We start from the raw sequence: 20,534 nt of genomic DNA, 5'->3' as shown, positions 1-20,534 counted from the left end.
TCCCCAAGGACTGGGCCTGTGGTCTTCAACCAGGGGTCTAACTTTTCTAAGCCTCAGTTTCCTCATCTGTAAAATGGGGATGACGGTGATGCCTCTTCTGCAGGACGGCAACGAGGAATCAAATGAAAGAGATGAAAATGCTTCAAAACCCACAAAGCCCTGTGAAGACGTAAGATGTTTCAGGGGTCTCGAATGCCTCTCTGTGTGTGAGTTGGGATTTGCTCCCTCCCCCTTTTTCCGGTTTAACCATCTGTCTCTCCAATCTGAAATCTGTTCTGCCTGACCCCTAGCTGACCAGAGCCTTCCTTCTCCCTCTGTCCTGCCACAGCCTCCTCTTCACAATCCTGGCTTGGCTCTGGGGGGCTCTGTTGAATATGCAAATGTCTCCCCAGCCAGCTGGTGTCTGCCTCCCAGAAACACATGTTCCAAAGCCCCTCTGCCTCACCAGGGAGGGGGGCCAGAGCCTCTGCTGCCTCCCCAGCCCAGAGAGGACACATGGCCAGGCAAGGAACAACACAGCCAGCAGATGGGGAAGGGCTGCTAGGCACAGGCGAAGATGCCAGGAGAGGGGCTGGGGATGCACACCAGTGGGCAGGGAGGAAGGGGCAGTGTCAGAGGCGTGCCCACACACCACGAGAGCACGCTGTCCACCCAATGCATCTGTCCCTATTCATCCATCCATGGGGCTTCTTGGTACATTTTACAGCCTCCAAAATTCTACTGGGTTTTGCAAAATCAGCCTTGCCTACATTAAATATATATATATGTCATAAAATACTTGAGACCTACACAAATGTATCAAGAATAACACAAAAAGACAAGTATACACTGCGATATTTAACATGTTTAACTAATAAGGACCTACTGTATATATAGCACAGGGAACTCTGCTCAATGTTATATGGCGGCCTGGATGAGGAGGGGGGTTTGGGGGAGAATGGGCTTCTCCTTGCGGTGTCTTTTCTTGTTGCTGGGAAAGACTGAGGGCAGGAGGAGAAGGGGGAGACGGAAGATGAGATGGTTGGAGTTTGAGCAAGCCCCAGGAGATTGTGAAGGACAGGGAAGGCTGGCGTGCTGCAGTCTGTGGGGTCACAAAGAGTCGGATACGACTGAGCGACTGAACACCAACAGTGCCTAGTAGGGCTGGAAGGATGAGCTGGCTGAACAGGGCTGCTAACTACCAGCAGCCCCACCATCACCCAGCACGACACAGTGTGCCAAGCGCCACTCCAGCACTTGTTCAAAACGTTTAATGTATTTACTTCCCACTGCACTGTGTCTTTGTTGCAGCGAGAGGGCTTTCTCTAGTTGCGGTGAGCGAGGGCTACTCTGCTGCGGTGCATGGGCTTCTCACTGTGGTGTCTTTTCTTGTTGCAGAACGTGGGCTCCAGGTACGCGGCCTCAGTTGCTCCGCAGCATGTGGAACTTTCCCAGACCAGGGATTGAACCCATGTCCTCTGCATTGGCAGGTGGATTCTTAACCACTGGACCATCAGGGAAGTCCCCATTCCAAGCCTTTTATATGCACTGATTCATTTAATTTTCATACAACCCCATAGGGTAAATACTATTATTTCCTCCATTTTCCAAGTGAGGAAATGGAGGTGCGGAGTGTTGAAATGACTTGCCCAAAGTCACAGTTATAGAGCCAGGACTTGACCCGACCCTGCATGCACCACAACACTGTTGCCCCACGTGTACCCCAAGTTTCACCATGTGCCCCTCCTCATCAGCCAGGTGATGGTCACATCTGGACCCCAGAAGTTGGTGCCCAGAGGCTAAGGTCCCGAGCCTGGGGACACAGCTAACTTGGTGCCTAAGGAGCCCCAGGAAAGCATCAGGCACAGACAACAATGGAGCAGGGTCCTTCTTTCCAGGGTATAGGTGGTTGTGAGCTCGGTGGGAGACCCACCCCCGAGGGCAGCCTGGAACAGCTGCTCAGATGCAATAGGCATTGTCCTGCTTATTTGGAAAATTGTGGATAGAATAAGAGAGAGTCAAAGTTTTTGACTGTAGTTTCTAAGATCTCTTTCATCTCCCAAGTCGCATGACTCTACAACAGAAGCTGGCAAATATATCTGTGGTATATGCATGTCTGACTCTCTGTGACCCCATGGACTATAGCCCATCGGACTCCTCTGTCCATGGGATTTCCCAGGCAGGAATACTGGTTGTGCTCATGCTAAGTCACTTCAGTTGTGTCTGACTCTTTGCGACTCCATGGACCATAACCAGTCAGGCTCCTCTGTCTGTGGGATTCTCCAGGCAAGCCTACTGGAGTGGTTGCCATTTCCTTCTCCAGGGGATCTTTCTGACCCAGGGATCGAACCCATGTCTCTTCCATCTCCTGCACTGGCAGGCAGATTCCTTACCCGTTCCGCCACCTGGGAAGCCCATTTCTGTAAAGACCCAGAAAGTAAATATTTGAGGCTTTGAAGACCATACAGTCTGTGTCACAACCAACAAACTTTGCCAGTGAAGGGCAAAAGCAGCAGACAGTATGTAAACAGCTGGGTGTGGCTGTCTTCCAATAAAACTATGAATATTAGGAAGTTGAATTTTATATCATTTTCACTTGTCCTTAAGTACTGTTTTTTTTCTTTTCATTTCCCCTAACCATTTAAAAATGCAAAAACCTCTCTTAGTTCACAGGCCACATGAAAATGGGTGGCAGGTGGCAGTTTGCCAACTCCTGCTCTAGAAGAGCCTGGATGGGGAGACTAGGAGTCCTGGGTTTGAATGGCAGGTCTGCCATTCTCAGCTGTGCCATCACGAGCAAGCACGTAACTTCTCTGAACCTGATACCTCCTACATACAATGGAGATACCACCGTCGACCCACCCCCACCAACTTGGACTAAAATGAGAAGATTCGAGAGCATACAGTCAGGTTTGGCAGCAGAGGTGGTCCTCCGGAATGTCAGCAGGTCCATGATTTATCCCCCTAAAGCTCTTCCAAGCTGAAAAGTTGAGGACACGGCTGGTCCCTTTCCATCCTTTGCTGCCACCTCTTCCTCCACCCCTAGCCCTGGGTCACCTCAGCTGCCCAGTGCCTGCTCCTCTGAAGGTCCAAGCCATATGTCACAGAAAGCCCAGGGTCAGAGCGTGCTCTGCTGGCCTCCATGAAGCCTGTGGCCACAGGCCTTCCCTGAGAGGGCAGTGTCCATTGTGTCAGGGTCCTTGGGAGTATTCACACACATTGCTCATATCAGACATTCAGACCTTGGAAAGCTCTTTATTCATGCCTCCTTTTTTTTTTTTTTTTAAACTCTTTGCCATGGAACTTTACTGACTGGGTGATTCTAGTTATACCAGGAATCTGGCTTCTGCAAATGCCCTTGTGTCACCAACATGGGATACTGTTTTCTGAGGAATGGCAAAAAGGGATGAGGCCTAAGAGCAGGAGCAAGGGATGGAAGCTGGACCTCATAGATCTGTAAGCATCCCATCCCCAGGGCCTGAGAGTGGGCAGCACTGAGCCTTGGAGGAAGGACCTGGGCAAAGGCTGGCATGCAGAGTCCCTTCTTGCAGTCACGTGTCATCTAGATTCTGCCCCATCGGGAAAGGGAAGCGGCTAGAGTTTCCGTCTTTGGTACTTTTAAGCCCACATTATGTATGTCTGGGCCAGGGAGGGAGGGGACCCAGGGCGAGGAGCATCACAGGCAAGGTTCCCCCTGCATCTCACCCTCTGTGTTAGCTTGCTAGGGCTGCCAGACCAATGTACCACACTGACTGGCTGGCTTAAGCAACCGGAATTTACTTTCTCACAGTTTAGAAGGCTGGACGTCCCAGATCAAGGTGCTGACAGGTTGGTTTCTCCTAAGCCCTCCCTCTCTGGCTTGCAGATGGCCACCCTGTGACCTCACAAGGCCTTCCTCTGTACGAGCATCCCTGCTATCTTCTTCTAGGGACACCAGTCATTTGGGCTTAGGGTCCCCTTATTGGACTTCCCATTACCTTAACTGCCTCTCAAAGATCCCCATCTTCACACACGGTCACAGTCTGTGGTACTGGGGGTCAGGACCCCAACATAGGAATTTTGCGAGGCCCCAGTTCAGCTCAGAGCACTGTCTCTCCACCTCCAAGCCTGAGCTCCTCAAAGCCTCCCGCAGCCCATGATGACGTGGGCAGTGGGGGAGCCCTTGAGGTCCCCAGCCCTCAGGTTCTTGCAGACAGGAAAGGGCAGCCTTACAAGGGATGGGGTAAATGTTTTTGGAGGTGGCGGTGGAGGTAGGAATGAACAGCACGTGAAGTGGGTAGGAAAGGCGGTCGTATTCGTGTAGAAGTGGCACATTCCTTGAGGACCTGAAGGAGGAAACAGACAGAACAGGCTCCTCCATCTTGAAAGCAGGACTCCATCTTGGGCTGGACTGTGGACTTTGAGCTATATGCCCAGTATCTATGGAAACAACATACCAACTGGAAAACCAGACCCTCTGGATGGAAGAGCCCCAGGGCTCGAATCTAGACTCTCCGTGGCCTAAAAGAATACCCTAATTATCTATGTAACTGAATAGAATCATAAAGTCTATTATGCTTATTGGGGTATGACCACAGGCCTATTAATAATTGTCCACTGTTAACTACCTAGGCTTAAGGCATATGAATCACCGGTTAACTTTGATTGTATCTTTCTTTTCCTTTGTTCGGACTAGTTTCAGGGAATTTGGGGAGGTGGGTTTGGGCACATACACTTAGGGTATAAAAGGTTTTCACAAAAACTGGTCAGGGTCCTTGGCTAAGAGGAGGCTCTGCCTTGGGCCCGCGGGTGTAATAAACTGCACTCCACTATCTGCATTGTCCTTCTGAGTGAGTTTGTTTCCCGGGTCGCGTGGCTTCAACAGACTAACATGACCGTCTGTGATTCCAGGGACTAATGGGTTGGCGGGCTCCCAAAGGAAAGACACTCTTGACGCATGCAGACCCGCAGCCTGGAGGCAGCATCGGCCCCTTGAAGGGCAGCACCGGCCCCAGCTCCACGTATGGCTGGCAAAACCGAGTAGCAAACCGAGGAGCAGCCCAGATCAAAGCGAGCCCCACTGCTGCCGGTTCAAAATCACTCCATGGCTCCCCTGAGCTCCATCCACCTCGCCCTCCAGTGGGCGGAGGGTGCAGCAGGGTGGGAAGAGAGGGCACCCAGCACATTGGCATGGCCTTCACCTCAGCCTCTCAGGCCCGCCCCAAGCCGTGCCCTCTCTCCCGCCACCGCCCCTTGGAGAAAACTTTCTCCAACTTGTGAGCTTCCTTCTTGAACTTTTCCCCGCTCGGCCGGGGAACGGGGCCGGGGGGGGGGGGGGGGGGGGGGGGGGGGGTGTGCGGCGCGGGGGGGGGGGGGTGGGCGGTGCGGCCCGGGGGCGGGGGGGGCGGATGGCGCGGGGGTAGAGGGAGGGCGGCTGGGGGGCTGGGAGCTGCCTCACGCGCCGCCTCTCCCCGTGCGGCCGGCACCTTCTGGTACGATTATTAAACGCAAATTACAAAAGACGTGACCCACGCGATCTTTATTTCTTCTTTCAACAAGTGCTGCCTGCAGGGCCCTGATTCCGAATTCCGTTTCAATTATCTCGGCTATTTTAGACACAAAGCGCCCGGTGTTTGTGATCGGCCAGCGACGAAGGAGGCGAGAGAGGAAGGTCCGGTGGCTCAGAAGGGTGATGCCTGCCTCTCCCGTCTGAACTTGCATTTGCGGCAATTAAAGGCACCTAAAGCCAAAGAGGAGACCGGCTGAAACAAGTCGCATCCCCGCAGTACCCGATGCCCTGGGTGTGAGGTTACAGACCCACAAGCCCCAGTGGCTCCCCGGGCAGGAGAAGGGGCTGGAGCAGCCTTCCTGGGGGCTTCCCTTACTGCTCCCTGTGCTCCTCCGTGCTGACGGCAACCTCAATACTCCCGGATGGAGGAGGCTTCCCCACCTCTCATCATTGGTTCTGGGGTGAAGATGCAACACAGCTCCCCTGTACAAGGCTGATGGTGCCGGCAGGAGGACCCTCAGGAAGCAGAGAAGGAAACCAGTGGTGAATCCATTATCTTCCAGCAGGACCCACAGTGCCCCAAGCGCGACATCAGAAACCCCGGAGAATTACATCTTGCTCCCGGACATGCCCAGCCCTGGGCCACGCACACAGGACATGGTGATGAAGAGCCCCAGTTCCTGAGTCGCGGTCCCTGAAGAGCCCTGAGTCCCGGAAGTCCGCCCTCCCGGCTTGCCATTTACAAGCCAGATGACCTTGGGCAAGCTCTGTGACCTTGCTAGACCGACATCAGGGTTTTCATCTGTGAGAGATAGGGACGGTCATGGTAACTGCACCCCATAGAGTTTTGGGGAGGATTAAAGACAATATGATGGCGAGCCTCAGCGTGATGCCTGGCACGTGGAAGCATGAAGAGCGCCAGTGGATCTCTAGGCCAAAACCAGTGGAAGTCTGAGTGGCTCCAGCCAAAGCCACAGGTGTAAACATGTCAGGGGTCCCTGCCCTCCCACCGGCCACCCTGCCCCCTCCCGGACGCCTGTGATCCTGGGAAGGCCTGGGGGTGCTGGCCAAGTGCTGGTCCGCTGGCCGCCCATCCCTACTGCCCGGCTGCGGGGACCGGGCCTGCCCAGTCATGGGAAGGCCGATTTATAGCTGCGCTTAGATGGCTGGCGAGCCATCTGTCACAGGGGCTCGGGCACCTTGTTCCACCTGTGTTGAGTGTGTTTTATTGGTGTTGAGCAGAGTGAGGCCAGAGCCGAGTCGGGGATAGGAAACCCACTCAAGTGAAAAATGAGGAGAGCCAAATGGGATTGAGAGAGCGATAGGGGGAGAGCCGGCGAGAAGGAGGTGAAGGGGTGGATTGTAAAACACAAGACAAATGGGTGCTGTGGCCTTGGGGTTGCTGGAGACGGGTACTGAAGGCTGGGGCCTTCTACACCTTCCCCGCTCTCTCGGGGACCCATGGGGGCCTAGGGAGGTGCCAGTAGCTGCAATGGCAGGCAGGTCAAAACCATCTAGAGAGGGAGAGAGACATAGCCACAGACAGAGATGCAGGAGTAGGGGCTGCAGGCTCTGGACTGATGGAGCCTCTGAGTCTGCAGGTCATGGTACAAAAAAAAAAAAAAGGTTTTAAATAGAAAAGCAAACCCATCTTGGGGCCCAGGGCTCCCCAGTCCTCTCCTGGCAGAATCTCGCTCCCCAGCCTACTCTGGGAAAAGGAGGCCGGGCTGATCAGCTTCCAATTTTACCCCATTGCCTTATCGTCCCTCAGCACGGAAGTTTCAAGTCCAAAACCATGAAAAGGGGCTGCGGTGAGGCAGATTTAGAGATTTCCCTGTTAGGAACAAGAAAGGAAAGAGAGGGAGACAGGCAAAGGAAGTGAGGGAGAAAGAGAGGGGGAGAGTGAGGGGGTCGGAGAGAGAGACACTAGGCTTTGTGCCTGCAACAAGCCACTGAAGGTGCATTTTTAATTAAATTTATACAAAATGTGTCAGTTTTATCTCTAGGTTTCAAACCTGACTCTTTTTCTATCAAAGAGGAGTATTGATCTCCATTGCCCCGGAGCTACCTGACTGAATTAAACAGAATAAATAGAAGGAGGAGGACTGAAAGGGCTCAGAAACAACTGCAGAGAGGCAAAAATCTAATGGCTCCACAGTCATTTGCTGCAATTAAAAAACAAAACCATTTAGAGAGCCTGTTAACACCTTGAAGTCAGAAAACTCTCAGTTCAAAAAAAAAAAAAAAAAGGCTCCAAACAGCTCCCAGGCAAAACATTTTAATTGCTCTAAATCCTTCTATCTCTGGTGGGCACTTGGGTATCTATGCATTTCCCTGTGACACCCAGGCACATGCGTGGTTCTGTCCCCTGGCAGTCCCCCCTCCGCCACCCCAACCGGCATCAGCCCCCTAGTTCTCTGGTTGTTTGCACTGAGCCACTCCCAGCCCCAGACGCACACTCAGGCTCCAGCAGCTGGCTCCCTCCCTCACTAGGCAAGTGACTGTACCTCTCTGCACCTCAGTTTCCTCATCTGTAAGAGACAGGCAATAACACACACTTTATGGGGCAGTTGCAAGGATAAAGTAATACAGGAAAGGACTCTCTGTGCAATGCCTGGAAAGGTAAAGGCATCCACAGACCTCAAGTTCTCAAGGTGGTGACTTTGCATAAATACTGGCCATGGCACCCTTCCCTGCATCTTACGAGCAACTTCTTTGAGGTATTATGACCCTAGCGTGTTTTCCTGGTTGGGCCTTTCTCCTCATAAGAGGCTCAGTTGCGATTCTGGGGCCCCGTGACCTCTCATTTGGTCTCTGTGGCATCGGGAGTGGACGTTCCCATCACTGAAGAGACTGGCAGTGACCGACAGGCCCCAGGATGGTGGCGGTTCTATGTGGCTGTGATGCTGCTGTGGGGAACCGCAGACAGGAGGCTTCCTGGCGTGTGCTCGTGTAGTGCCACAGAGCTCTGCACTTTATTTTTAGTATTTTTATCGGCGTATAGTTGTTCTGCAGTGTTGTGTCAGTTTCTGCTGTAAGCAAAGTGAATCAACTCCATGTTTACATATATGCCCTCTCTTTTGGGTTTCCTTCCACGTGGGTCACCGCAGGGCACTTGAGTAGAGTTCCCGGTGCTCTACGGCAGGTTCACGTTAGTTATCCATCTTAGCAACCCTGCACTTTAAAAAGGTCCCAACACTGGGCTAATGCTCTGTGGTCCTCACTTTGAAATTCTGAATTTTTGAATAATAGGCCCCGCATTTTCACTTTTCACTAGGTGCTGCAAGCTCTGTAGCTTGTCTTGACCTCGGCATATCCCCACCGCACCCTCACGTGTTCCCTTTGTACTTATTTCTGTCAAGTACCACGGTGCTGCCAGTTACTCAAAATCATGGAGGAATCTTCACGTCTCTCCTTCACTGCCCCTTCTGTCACTGAGACCCTGCTGCCGCTCTAGGCCAGGTGTCGAATCCACGTTCATCCCTTTCCTTTCAGTCTGAGCTCCCCTCAGCTCAGGCCCTCCCCACTGCACATGTGGGAACTGCAGGGATTTCCCCCTGCTCAAGTCTCTTCCTCTTCAGTCCATGCCCATCAAGGCACACTTGGGCCTGGCCGGGGTCTGTCACTCAGCTGAGGTCAGCCCGCTCGTTCGGGGCTACTCGAAAGTGTGATCCTGACACCTGCCGTAACAGCACCACGTGGGGGCTTACTAGGAGGAATTCAGATTCATGGCTGCCTACCAAATTAGAATCCCAGGCGGCCGCGACCGACCGGCACGCTAAGCGCGGCCGAGAGGAGCCACCCCACGTCTGAGGTCAGGGGCAGAAGCCGGGAGGGCCCCATGCCCGAAGGGCGGCGGCCAAGAGGAGTTACCCCACGTCCGAGGTCAGGGGCAGCGGCCGAGAGTACCAGCCTGTGACAGCGCAGGAACGGCCAAGAGGAGCTACCCTGCGTCCGAGGTCAGGGGGGCGGCCGAGAGGAGATACCAGTGTCCGAGGTCAGGGGCGGCGATGAGAGGAGTTACCCCGCGTCCGAGGTCAGGGGCGGCGGGCGGGAGGAGCTACCCCACACCCCCACGCCCGAGGCCAGGGGTGGCAGCCGGGAGGAGCAACCCCACGTCCAAGGAGCCGTGGCTGCCCGGGCGCAGGAGAGCCTAGAGGAGCTATCCGACGTTGAAGGTCAGGAAGGGGTGTGGTGAGAAGATACGCCTCGTCCAAGGTAAGGAGCAATGGCTGCGCTTTGCTGGAGCAGCCCTGAAGAGATACCCCATGCCCAAGGTAAGAGAAACCCAAGTAAGATGGTAGGTGTTGCAAGTGGGCATCAGAGGGCAAACACACTGAAACCATACTCACAGAAAACTAGTCAATCTAATCATACTAGGACCACAGCCTTGTCTAACTCAGTGAAACTAAGCCATGCCCATGGGGCAACACAAGATGGGCGGGTCATGGTGGAGAGATCTGACAGAATGTGGTCCACTGGAGAAGAGAATGGCAAACCACTTCAGTATTCTTGCCTTGAGAACCCCATGAACAGTATGAAAAGGCAAAATGATAGGATACTGAAAGAGAAACTCCCCAGGTCAGTAGGTGCCCAATATGCTACTGGAGATCAGTGGAGAAATAACTCCAGAAAGAATGAAGAGATGGAGCCAAAGCAAAAAGAATACCCAGCTGTGGATGTGACTGGTGATAGAAGCAAGGTGCGATGCTGTAAAGAGCAATATTGCATAGGAACCTGGAATGTCAGGTCCATGAATCAAGGCAAATTGGAAGTGGTCAAACGAGAGATGGCAAGAGTGAATGTTGACATTCTAGGAATCAGCGAACTGAAATGGACTGGAATGGGTGAATTTAACTCAGATGACCATTATATCTACTACTGCGGGCAGGAATCCCTCAGAAGAAATGGAGTAGCCATCATGGTCAACAAAAGAGTCCAAAATTCAGTACTTGGATGCAATCTCAAAAATGACAGAATGATCTCTGTTCGTTTCCAAGGCAAACCATTCAATATCACAGTAATCCAAGTCTATGCCCCAACCAGTAATGCTGAAGAAGCTGAAGTTGAATGGTTCTATGCACACCTCCAAGACCTTTTAGAACTAACACCCAAAGAGGATGTCCTTTTCATTATAGGGGACTGGAATGCAAAAGTAGGAAGTCAAGAAACACCTGGAGTAACAGGCAAATTTGGCCTTGGGATACGCAATGAAGCAGGGCAGAGACTAATAGAGTTTTGCCAAGAAAATGCACTGGTCATAACAAACACCCTCTTCCAACAACACAAGAGAAGACTCTACACATGGACATCACCAGATGGTCAACACTGAAATCAGATTGATTATATTCTTTGCAGCCAAAGATGGAGAAGCGCTATAGAGTCAACAAAAACAAGACCAGGAGCTGACTGTGGCTCAGACCATGAACTCCTTATTGCCAAATTCAGACTTAAATTGAAGAAAGTAGGGAAAACCACTAGACCATTCAGTGGCCTAAATCAAATCCCTTATGATTATACAATGGAAGTGAGAAATAGATTTAAGGGCCTAGATCTGATAGATAGAGTGCCTGATGAACTATGGAATGAGGTTCGTGACATTGTACAGGAGACAGGGATCAAGACCATCCCCATAGAAAAGAAATGCAAAAAAGCAAAATGGCTGTCTGGGGAGGCCTTACAAATAGCTGTGAAAAGAAGAGAAGCGAAAAGCAAAGGAGAATAGGAAAGGTATAAACATCTGAATGCAGAGTTCCAAAGAATAGCAAGAAGAGATAAGAAAGCCTTCTTCAGCAATCAATGCAAAGAAATAGAGGAAAACAACAGAATGGGAAAGACTAGAGATCTCTTCAAGAAAATCAGAGATACCAAAGGAACATTTCATGCAAAGATGGGCTCGATAAAGGACAGAAATGGTATGGACCTAACAGAAGCAGAAGATATTAAGAAGAAATGGCAAGAATACACAGAAGAACTGTACAAAAAAGATCTTCACAACCCAGATAATCATGATGGTGTGATCACTGACCTAGAGCCAGACATCCTGGAATGTGAAATCAAGTGGGCCTTAGAAAGCATCACTACGAACAAAGCTAGTGGAGGTGATAGAATTCCAGTTGAGCTATTCCAAATCCTGAAAGATGATGCTGTGAAAGTGCTGCGCTCAATATGCCAGCAAATTTGGAAAACTCAGCAGTGGTCACAGGACTGGAAAAGGTCCATTTTCATTCCAATCCCAAAGAAAAGCAATGCCAAACAATGGTCAAACTGCCACACAATTGCACTCATCTCACACGCTAGTAAAGTAATGCTCAAAATTCTCCAAGCCAGGCTTCAGCGACATGTGAACCGTGAAATTCCTGATGTTCAAGCTGGTTTTAGAAAAGGCAGAGGAACCAGAGGTCAAATTGCCAACATCCGCTGGATCATGGAAAAAGCAAGAGAGTTCCAGAAAAACATCTATTTCTGCTTTATTAACTATGCCAAAGCCTTTGACTGTGTGGATCACAATAAACTGTGGAAAATTCTTCAAGAGATGGGAATACCAGGCCACCTGATCTGCCTCTTGAGAAATTTGTATGCAGGTCAGGAAGCAACAGTTAGAACTGGATATGGAACAACAGACTGGTTCCAAATAGGAAAAGGAGTACGTCAAGGCTGTATATTGTCACCCTGCTTATTTAACTTCTATGCAGAGTACATCATGAGAAACGCTGGACTGGAAGAAACACAAGCTGGAATCAAGATTGCTGGGAGAAATATCAATAACCTCAGATATGCAGATGACACCACCCTTATGGCAGAAAGTGAAGAGGAACTCAAAAGCCTCTTGATGAAAGTGAAAGAGGAGAGTGAAAAAGTTGGCTTAAAGCTCAACATTCAGAAAACGAAGATCATGGCATCTAGTCCCAGCACTTCATGGGAAATAGATGGGGAAACAGTGGAAACAGTGTCAGACTTTATTTTTCTGGGCTCCAAAATCACTGCAGATGGTGACTGCAGCCATGAAATTAAAAGATGCTTACTCCTTGGAAGGAAAGTTACGATCAACCTAGATAGCATATTCAAAAGCAGAGACATTACTTTGCCAACAAAGGTTCGTCTAGTCAAGGCTATGGTTTTTCCTGTGGTCATGTATGGATGTGAGAGCTGGACTGTGAAGAAGGCTGAGCGCCGAAGAATTGATGCTTTTGAACTGTGGTGTTGCAGAAGACTCTTGAGAGTCCCTTGGACTGCAAGGAGATCCAACCAGTCCATTCTGAAGGAGATCAGCCCTGGGATTTCTTTGGAAGGAATGATGCTAAAGCTGAAACTCCAGTACTCTGGCCACCTCATGCGAAGAGTTGACTCATTGGAAAAGACTCTGATGCTGGGAGGGATTGGGGGCAGGAAGAGAAGGGGACAACAGAGGATGAGATGGCTGAATGGAATCACTGACTCGATGGACGTGAGTGTGGGTGAACTCTGGGAGTTTGTGATGGACAGGGAGGCCTGGCGTGCTGCGATTCATGGGGTCGCAAAGAGTCCGACACGACTGAGCGACTGATCTGATCTGATCTGATGGGGTCCGGGAATCTGCTTTTCAACAGGACCTCCCAGTGATTCTGAGGCAAAGGTTTGAGAAAAGCGAACGTGAAAGTCACTCAGTCGTGTCCGATTCTTTGTGACCCCATAGACTATACAGTCCATGGAATTCTCCAGGCCAGAATACGGGAGTGGGTAGCCTTTCCCTTCTCCAGGGGAATTTCCCAACCCAGGTCTCCCACATTGCAGGCGGATTCTTTACCAGCTGAGCCACAAGGGAAGCCCATGAATACTGGAGTGGGTAGCCTATCCCTCCTCCAGCGGATCTTCCCAACCCAGGACTCGAACTGGGGTCTCCTGCATTGCAGGTGGATTTGAGAAGCACTGATTTGAAGTGCTTTAAAAGGTTTGAGAAGCACTGCTCTAAAACAACAACAACAACAACAACAACAGAAAAACAACCTTTTTATTTTATATTGAAGTACAGCCGGTCAGGAGCCTGGTGGGCTACAGTCCATGGGGTTGCAAAAGAGTCGGACATGACTTAGCGATTAAACAACAAGAATAACATATTCAATCAGCAATGTTGTTCTAGTTTCAGGTCAACAGCAAAGGAACTCAGCCATACAGATAGATACATGTATTCACTCTCCCCCAAACTCCCTTCCTTTCCAGGCTGCTACATATGTAATAACACTGAGCAGCGTTCCCTATGCTATACAGTAGGGTTGTTGGTTATCCAGTTTAAATATAACAGTGAGTACACGTCGATCCCAAACTCCCTAACTACCTCTTCCGCTCATCCTTGCCCCTGGCAACCATAAGTTCGTTCTGAGAAGCACTGCTTTTGATGAGCATTGGTCATCAACCAGCCATGCCTCCCCAGCCTTCCAGGCCCAGTGTGGCCCTGCCTGGGACGTGTGCCCCTGCCCTCAGGCCCCTCTGGGAAAGTGGAATGTCCAGGCCACCGAGCCCATCCATCCCCTGCCTATCAGGAGAACTCATCATGCCCATTTCCACGTGGGCAGTAGTGGGCTGCCCAACGTGGCTTAATTAAACAGGGGAAAAGATCAGGTTAATGCCAGATAAGCAGGCAGGATTAAAACAGACAGAAAGAATGGACAAAGGGGGAGTTGTCAGCACCCTGGCCTGTCTAGAATGATTATTAATAATGATAAGCTGGAGAACAAGAATAATAAAGGAATAATGAACTGGTTCTGAAAGTGACAGGAGATGGGATCTGATAGAGAGATGAGCCCTGGGGGCCTGATGCCCTGGGGATGGGGAGCAGGGTTTGTGGTGGAGGCTCGGGGCTGGGGGAAGGACTCTCTTCCTTCAAGGAGGCCAAAGACCCAGGAGGCCGATTGGACCCAGGGCCCAGTTAAAGCTATATTCACTCTCCTCCCTCTAGATGACTGCAGATCTTAAAGCCGTGCAATGCATCAGGATCACCTGGGGGTACCACATTGAAAATGCAGATTCCCAGGCCCGACTCCAGAGGTGCTGATCCCCCAGGTCTAAGGTGAAGGCCAGGCATCAGCATTTTGGATGCCTTCCCAGGAGGATCTGTTGTGGTGGTCCGTGAACTTTGCTTTTAGAAACACTGATCGTATATGCCAGGGATGGTATCTACCTGGAGCAGGGGGTACATGTCATGCTTGGATCATTCTGAAAACACATCTGGCAGCTGCTGCCAAAGGAGAGAGAGAAGAGGGGTGGGGAGGGGTGAATTGATGCCTTCCATGTGAGCTCTGCAAAGCGGGACAAAGGCAGGCCTACATCCAGGGAGGAAGTTGCACCAGCTTTGGCCATGCTGTCATGCCCTGGCATTGGCACTGACAGATACAAGCACTGCTATCTCCTTTGGCCAGGGGTCACAAACTCACAGTGTCCACGGAAGCAAAGAAGAGGCAGGCCTGGGGGCGCCTCCAGGGTGCGCAGTATGGGAAGGCGGGTTCGGTACTACCGGATCTTTGCAAGAAGCGGAGGTCTGTTTGCTTTTTCCTGTGATGCTCCTGATTTTTATATGCTGTCAGGTAAGACATAAATGTCAAGAAAACTGTTAAACTGTTTCAGCCAATACATTGTGAGTGCAGACTGCAGTCTGTGAGATGACAGTTTGCATGGTTCTTGAACAGGGTCGGAGGTGGGCAAGGTGATAGTTGAAAGTGCATATACTCAGGTGCCCCCTGCCAGGTCTCTAATCTTGCAGGTCAGGCTTGGGAACCTGTTTGTTGGGTAAGGTCTGCGGAGTCCTCAGAAGCAGGCGGGCCGTGCCAGGCAGCCGCCTCTGAGAAGCCCTGGCTTGCAAGTATTGTCGTTTTGCCTCTAGACTCTAGGGTAACACTTTAAACAGCCCACTGAAAGGTGGGCAGACAGAAAACCTGACGTCCTTGTCGTCCTGTGCCCAGTGCTCCTGTCCTGCTGAGTGATGGGCAGAGCTTCAAGGCTCTGGCATTGCCGCGGTACAAAAACTGCCCCTCACGGAGGAGACCCCCGTGTGGGGTCAGAACCTTGCTGCAGCCCCAGTAAGGAGAAGGAACCAACAGAACACTGGATGTACCCCGAACAGGAATGGACTCTTCCCCAACTCATCCAGTGTTTGATGAAGATGAAATGAGAAAGCCCTAGGTTAAGCCTTACTTTCTCTTACCTGTAAAATGGGCACAATCGCAGTACTGCCTTGTTGAGTTGAGATGGTTGAGTGAGATACCCTACAGAGAGCATTGCATCTTTTGCCTGAAACCTGGTAAGGGCTTCATAAATGATAGCTATTATTGTTGTTGTTCAGTCACTAACTTGTGTCTTCACTCTTTGCAACCCCATGGACTACAGCCTGCCAAGCTCCCCTGTCCCTCACTGTCTCCTAGAGTTTGTTCAGATTCATGTCCATCGAGTCAGTGATGCCATCCAACCATCTCACCCTGTCACCCCCTTCTCCTCCTGCCCTCAATCTTTCCCAGCATCAGGGTCTTTTCCAATAAGTCGGCTCTTCACATCAGGTGGCCAAAGTACTGGAACTTCAGCTTTAACAATCTTTCCAATGAATATTCAGGGTTGATTTCCTTTAGGATTAACTTGTTTGTCCTCCTTGTGGTCCAAGGGACTCTCAAGAGTCTTCTCCAGGACCACAGTTCGAAAGCATCAATTCTTTGGCACTCAGCCTTCTTCTTCATTTTTTTTTTTTTTTATGGACCAACTCTCACATCCATTCATGACTACTGGAAAAACCACGACTTTGACGATACAGACCTTTGTCGGCAAAGTGACGTCTCTGCTTTTTAATATGCTGTCTAGGTTTGTCATAGCTTTCCTTCCAAGGAGCAAGAGTCTGGTAATTTCATGGCTGTGGTCACCATCTGCAGTGATTTTGGAGCCTAAGAAAATAAGGTCTATCACTGCTTCCACTTTTTCTCAACCTATTTGCGTTGAAGTGATGGGACTGGAGGCCATAATCTTTGTTTTTTTAATAAATGATAGCCACGGCTGGACATAAACATGAACCGGGACACATGCTAACAGGGACACAGGGGCCGCTTAGCTCTTAGTCTTAGCCAGGGACAAAGCTATCTCAGGGGACAGCGCCTGACACTGCCTGGCCCCAGAGTGCTCATCAGTGAGTTAGACACACGATCGAGAGGCCAACAGGGAATTCCCACTGTGGGACTGATTAGGACAGGCCCAGCCTCACCCTCCCCCACACGGACTGGACTCCCCTGTTTCTACCAGCGCCTTCTTCCTGTGGCCTCACAATCACTCTCCTAAGGCCCCCTTTGTCCTGGACCAGCCATCCCAGGGGACTGCTATTCCCTCTGCCATTTCTTACCTGGCGGGTGGCTGGAATGAACAGAAGAGCTGCCTGTCTTTTCAGGGGCTTGATGGGAGTCTGGCAGAAGGAACTAGAGGTGAGCCAGTGCTGGAAGGCAGCAGGTCCCTCAGAGCAGTCAGGGCGGAAGGAAGTCGGCTCCGTCTGAATGATCATTGCGTAGAAGGGCTGACGAGGGGATGGAACTGTGAGCAAGAGAATCTACAGAATAACGCCCATCATTGAAAAGGAGGCCGGAGAGAGGTACTGAAAGGAAGGTTCTGCAAGATGTGCTGTAGAGCAGAGAAAGCAAAATCCAGGCCATCCTTGCAGAATGGTCCCTACTACCTAAATAAAACTAAGCTCTGGATCTCTATTTGTATGTCCATGTATATGTAAGTGCGCAGAAATCTCTGGAATGATATCACAGTCACCTCTGGGGAGGGCTGTGGAATGGAAGGGGGCAGGATATTCACTATATTTAGATATACAGTTTTAAATGTAGTGATTATGTATCTATGTATATAATTTCATGAATATGTGCAAGTTAAAGATCATATTTTAAAAATGGGATTTGCGAGCTTTTAAAAAAAGAAATTTTTTATTTTAAAGAGCTGGCATCCAAAGTTCCTATATCCCTGCTCATCCCCCAGGTCAAAAGATTTATTGCAATGCAAAAGATGGCATACCCTGTTCTCTCTGGGGTCACATCTGTTTTAATCGGTCTTGGGTCTTCAAGGTTCCCTGTGTCCTCCCTTACTCCAGGCTCAGTGGACCTGGGCTTCCATTAGAAAGTCAAATATGAGTCCCAAATGCCTGTGCTTTCCTTCACATCGGACTACCTGTGGTAGTCAGACTTGCTGGCTTTTCTTTCCATGGAAACTCATGGAAGACTAAACTGCAGAAAAGACTGTGAAGCCAGCTCTGGAGTCTGAGTAGACTCCTAGTCTGAGGGGCGGGGGCTGAGGTGGCCTTTCCACAGGGCCTCTTTGCTTCCTGAACCGGTTCTCAGGGGCGGCCAGGCTGCTGGGTGCCAGGGCACAAGGGACGTTGAAAACACTGTATGATGCTGCAGAAACTCGGCCGCCTCCTCTACCTGAAGGGGGAGGGGACAACGGTGAGAATCAAGTTCACCGATGTACAATCGACATACCATAAAATCACCCTTTTTTAAGTGAATCCTTTGATGAGTTTTATAAACAGACATGTAACCAATTGCACAATCAAATTATGGAACATTTCCATCCCCCTAGAATGTTCCCTCCCACCTCCATGTAGCATCCCCCTCCTGCCCTCCCCTGTCTCACCTAGGTTTGGGTTTTATTTATTTATTTTGTTTTCTAGTTAAAGAAGTAAGTGTTAGTCGCTCAGTCATGCCCAGCTCTTTGCGACCCCATGGACTGCAGCCCACTAGGCTCCTCTGTCCATGAGATTTCCCAGGCAAGGATACTGGAGTGGGTTGCCATTTCCTTCTCCAGGGGATCTTCTCAACCCAGGGATCGAACCCAAGTCTCACGCATTGCAGGCAATTCTTTACCAGCTGAGCCACAAGGGAAGCCCAAAGGCTATACTAATTTTTTCTCTTTGCTTCAGCTTCCCCTGCCAGTGCTCTCTCCTCCAACTACACCCTAGGAGGTGGCTTTCTTGTTCAGTCTTGGTTCCACCGTCTTTGTCCTTAAAGTTGCATGAGCACCCCGGAGAGCATGCATCTCAGGTACAGTGTAGGACTGCCCACTGGGCTTCCGTCAGAACAAGCCTGGCCCTTCACAAAGCCTCCAGCAGCCTCCCCTCTGCTGAGGGAGAGCACGCCATCTCAACAGCTGTGTGCAAGGGTGGCGTGTCTACCGGGCCCCTGCCCCGGAGAGGTCTGGGGCACAGTCGTCTAAGTGGCATTTCTTCTCCCACCTTCATCAATGACCACCCCCCTCAGACTCCGAAGGAGGGCACACCCAGTCTCCTGGCAGGCCTGGTATCCGCAACACCCGCTGTTCTCTGCCCATAAAGCCACCAATAGAGTCTTTAGGCCTGACCTCAGCAAAAAAGAAGGAGCTGTTTTCTCCTCGGGCTGAGAGGACACCAGATTCTTTCATCAAATACCTGCTGGGGGGTTTCAGTTCCTCCTCGGTTGGATTAGGTTCTATGGTGGCACTTAAATGAGTGAGAGGGACTGAGCTCTGGCCAACCTCCCCCCGTCCCTCTCCAGGAATCCCAAACCCACTGCACCCCAGCCAGGCCACGGGGGTCTGGGAGGCGTCTGGATTTTGGAGAAGCCGTTGCCCACTCCTCTAACCAGCTGCCTCCTCTCAGCCCTGCTCCAGAGTCTCGGCTGGACCACCACATCTAGCTGGACCACCCCAGGCCCACAGTTTGGACCCTGAGGGAAGCAGACACCCAGACTGAAAGATAAAGAGGGGAAGATGCAGGACGCGACAGGAAGAGGCTTCAGGCGGGGATGAAGGGCTGACAGCTGTGGACAGAGAGGAGAGGAAGGAGGATTGGATAGCAAGGATCTCAGACTGCCGTGCAGCTCTGACAAAGCTGCCACCAGCCCCAGGAGGAGGTCTGGTGGGAAGACTGCTCTAGACTAGTCCTGTGCTGGCCTGGACTTGCGAGCCCCGAACCACATCAGGTTCAGCGACGGTCTGGGAAGCTCACAGCCTGGACCTGGAAGCAGATCCCAAAGGCACGTCACTTCTTGGGCAAATTTCCCAAAGGGTGCAACCATCACTGTCTGTCCTCCTGAACTCGGCATGGAGACCCGGGCGGCTGGCAGCCGGGGTGGGCTCTCCTGCCCCGAAGGCCTGGAAGCCAGACGCATCCCCGGCAGCCTCATCTCCATCACACCTCTGCAGCATGACTGAGGCACTGGTGGCAGCCACAGAAAGAAGGCAAACCTGCTAATGTTCTCCTGCTGAGCTGGACCTTTATCGGGCGCAGATGCCATCAGCTGCAGGGCAGAGTTTAAATGGTTCAATGGAGGGCAAATGACTGAGGGTCCAGTTATTGGCCCTGGAAATATCCCAGAACTCTGCTCAAACTCTCGTCAAACCCATACTGGACACCGGGTTAGATTTCTGATCAGAGGGGGATAACCCCAGAGTAGGTAACACTGGACCTCCTCCAGAGCTCATGTGGTTTTAGCGTGTCCATCAGGCAGGGGCCTGCTTACTGACTAAAGGACACTGCTCTGCAAGTCAGGACTCAGGTTCCAATACCCATGACCTTGGATGAATGCCCTTGGGGAACAGGATTTATTGTTGTTCAGCCACTCAGTCGTGTCTGACTCTTTGCCAACCCCAAGGACTGCAGCACTCCAGGCTTCCCTGTCCTTCACCATCTCATCTTCTGTGGTCCCCTTCTCCTTCTGCCTTCAATCTTTCCCAGCATCCTGGTCTTTTCCAATGAGTTGGCTCTTTGCATCAGGCGGCCAAAGTATTGGAACTTTAGCTTCAGCATCAATCCTTCCAATGAATATTCAGGGTTGATTTCCTTTAGGATGGACTGGTTGGATCTCCTTGAGTCCAAGGGACTCTCAAGAGTCTTCTCCAACACCACAGTTCAAAAGCATCAACTTTTCATCACTCAGCCTTCTTTATGGTCCCACTCTCATACTCATTGGCAAAATGAGGAGATGGGGCAGGGTCTTGCAGTCAGTGCCTGAGAGTGTGGTCAGAAATGTAAGTGAGGGCGGAGTGGGGTGTGTTGACCTGCCCCTATTCAATGGAGCTCTGGCCTCTC

The sequence above is a fragment of the Bos indicus x Bos taurus genome, chromosome 10, assembly GCF_003369695.1.
Source record: "Bos indicus x Bos taurus breed Angus x Brahman F1 hybrid chromosome 10, Bos_hybrid_MaternalHap_v2.0, whole genome shotgun sequence".
Taxonomy (NCBI): domain Eukaryota; kingdom Metazoa; phylum Chordata; class Mammalia; order Artiodactyla; family Bovidae; genus Bos; species Bos indicus x Bos taurus.
This window is presented reverse-complemented; position numbering follows the sequence as displayed.